This window comes from Scyliorhinus torazame, chromosome 7, assembly GCF_047496885.1.
Source record: "Scyliorhinus torazame isolate Kashiwa2021f chromosome 7, sScyTor2.1, whole genome shotgun sequence".
In the NCBI taxonomy this organism is placed as follows: Eukaryota; Metazoa; Chordata; class Chondrichthyes; order Carcharhiniformes; family Scyliorhinidae; genus Scyliorhinus; species Scyliorhinus torazame.
In genome coordinates, this window is record NC_092713.1 from 12,946,035 (window position 1) to 12,948,652 (window position 2,618).

Sequence of the window (2,618 nt, forward strand, 5' to 3'; positions counted from 1 at the left end):
TTTCAAGGAGTGGCTTCTCTTCTGTCCGCCCCCAAAAGTGGGTTTCCTGATCCAGCTGAGAATCGAGCGACAGCCAAAAAACGGGATGGCCGCCAATCCCACTCCACTACTCTGGTCCACCACTGGCGACGGCAGTGAGCTACATATTCAGCACTAGCGGCACCTTGCAAATTCGGCATTTGCACCCATTGAGTCCATTATTAAAGATGAGATAGCGGAGTACTTGGAAGTGCATGATAAAATAGGACTGAGTCAGCACCACTTTGTCAAGGGGAGGTCATATCTGACAAATCTGTTAAAGTTCTTTGAAGAGGTAACAAGGAAGTGCGACAAAGGAGAACCAGTGGACATGATTTATTTAGATTTCCAGAAGGCCTTTTACAAGGCGCTGCATAGGAGACTGTTAAATAAGTTAAGAGCCCATGGTGTTAAGGGTAAGATCCTGAGATGGATAGAGGATTGGCTGACAGGCAGAAGGCAGAGAGTGGGGATACAGAGGTCCTTTTCAGGATGGCAGCCGATGACTAGTGGTGTGCCTCAAGGGTCGGTGCTAGGACAACAACTTTTCACAATATACATTAATGATCTGGAAGAAGGAACTGAAGGCACTGTTGCTAAGTTTGCAGATGATACAAAGATCTGTAGAGGGACAGGTAGTATTGAGGAAACAGGCGAGCTGCAGAAGGACTTGGACAGGCTAGGAGAGTGGGCAAAGAAGTGGCAGATGGAATACAATGTGGAAAAGTGTGAGGTTATGCACTTTGGAAGGAGAAATGGAGGCATAGACTATTTTCTAAATGGAGAAAGTCTTAGGAAACCAAAAGCACAAAGGGACTTGGTAGTCCTTGTTCACGATTCTCTTAAGGTTAACGTGCAGGTTCAGTTGACAGTTAGGAAGGCAAATGCAAAGTTAGTATTTATGTCGAGAGGGCTAGAATACAAGACCAGGGATATACTTCTGAGGCTGTATAAAGCTCTGGTCAGATCCCATTTGGAGTATTGTGAGCAGTTTTGAGCCCCCTATCTAAGGAAGGATGTGCTGGCTTTGGAAAGGGTCCAGAGGAGGTTCACAAGAATGATCCCTGGAATGAACAGTTTGTCGTATGAGGAACGGTTGAGGACTCTGGGTCTGTACTCGTTGGAGTTTAGAAGGATGAGAGGGGATCTTATTGAAACTTATATGATACTGCGAGGCCTGGATAGAGTGAATGTGGTGAGGATGTTTCCACTTGTCATAAAAACTAGAAGTCGTAGAAACTAGAAGCAGAAGACACATTCTCAGACTAAAGGGACGATCCTTTAAAGCAGAGATGAGGAGGAATTTCTTCAGCCAGAGGGTGGTGAATCTGTGGAACGCTTTTCTGCAGAAGGCTGTGGAGGCCAAATCACTGAGTTTCTTTAAGACAGAGATAGATAGGTTCTTGATTAATACGAGATCAGGGGTTATGGGGAGAGGAAAGGGGATTGGGGATGAGAATAATATCAGCTATGATTGAACGGCGGAGCAGACTCAATGAGCCGAGTGGCCTAATTCTGCTCCTATGTCTTATGGTCTTATGGTTTAAACGGTTGGAAGCCTGACTCTCCAGCACCTCCTCAGCCGGGATTGGTGCAGGTATTTTCCAGCGTGGCCCTGACGCGGTGGAGATGCCTCCCAAATGTCCATCTGAAGGTCCCCTCCCCCTCATGGCGCAAATCCTGCCCCCCTCCCTCACCCAACTGCTTTCTGCTGTGACAAAGAAGAAGTCAAAGTACTTAGCTACTTTCAACATTGTGAGGAGATTTCAATCATATCAAGAGTGTTTATAAATATTGTGGTTAGCATCAAAGAAGGATAACGGAGATGCATTCAAGCGTGAAGGGAAAGATCCGCCAGGCAGCTGTCTCTGGAGTGATAATAATGGCAATCACTGGCTAATGCAATGTATTGCTGTGTGAAATTAAATGGAAGATCTGTATTTAAAAGCCTGTCAAGGGATTTCAAGCCCTTTGAAGTGTACTCGGCTTTTGATGAAGCTTCTGACACTTGTAATAGCTGCTGCTTTAAACACTTTTGTCTCAGCGTCATTTGTTCGGAAAGGCTAAGTGAAAATGAAGTGATTTTTTATTCTATTGCCTGGACTGCTCGTCAGATTTCAGACAGGGGTTTCTGATGGGAGGTCTGGTGGGGGATCTGATGGGGTGTTTCTAATGACGGGTCGCTGGAAATGTTGGGTCTCCCTCATACGTACATGATGTGGGGGTGACCCGTTATTCCCATGGTGTTGGGCAGGAGGATGCCCCTACTTCTCAGCAGGATTTGCATTGTTGGGGAAGGGGGCCCAGCTGCCGGACCTCAGCATCAGGCCACCCTCTCAAAATGGTGGCCAGTAGCTGGATTCTGAAAGCTCTCCTGTATTATTTTTTAAAATTATAGTAGCCAATTTTTTTCTTCCAATTAAGGGCCAATTTAGCATGGCCAATCCATCTACCCTGCACATCTTTGGGTTGTGGGGGTGAAACCCACACACACACGGGGAAAATGTGCAAACTCCACACAGACAGTGGCCAGAGCCGTGACCGAACCTGGGACTTCGGTGCCGTGAGGCTGCAGTGCTAACCACTGCGCCACCGTGCCG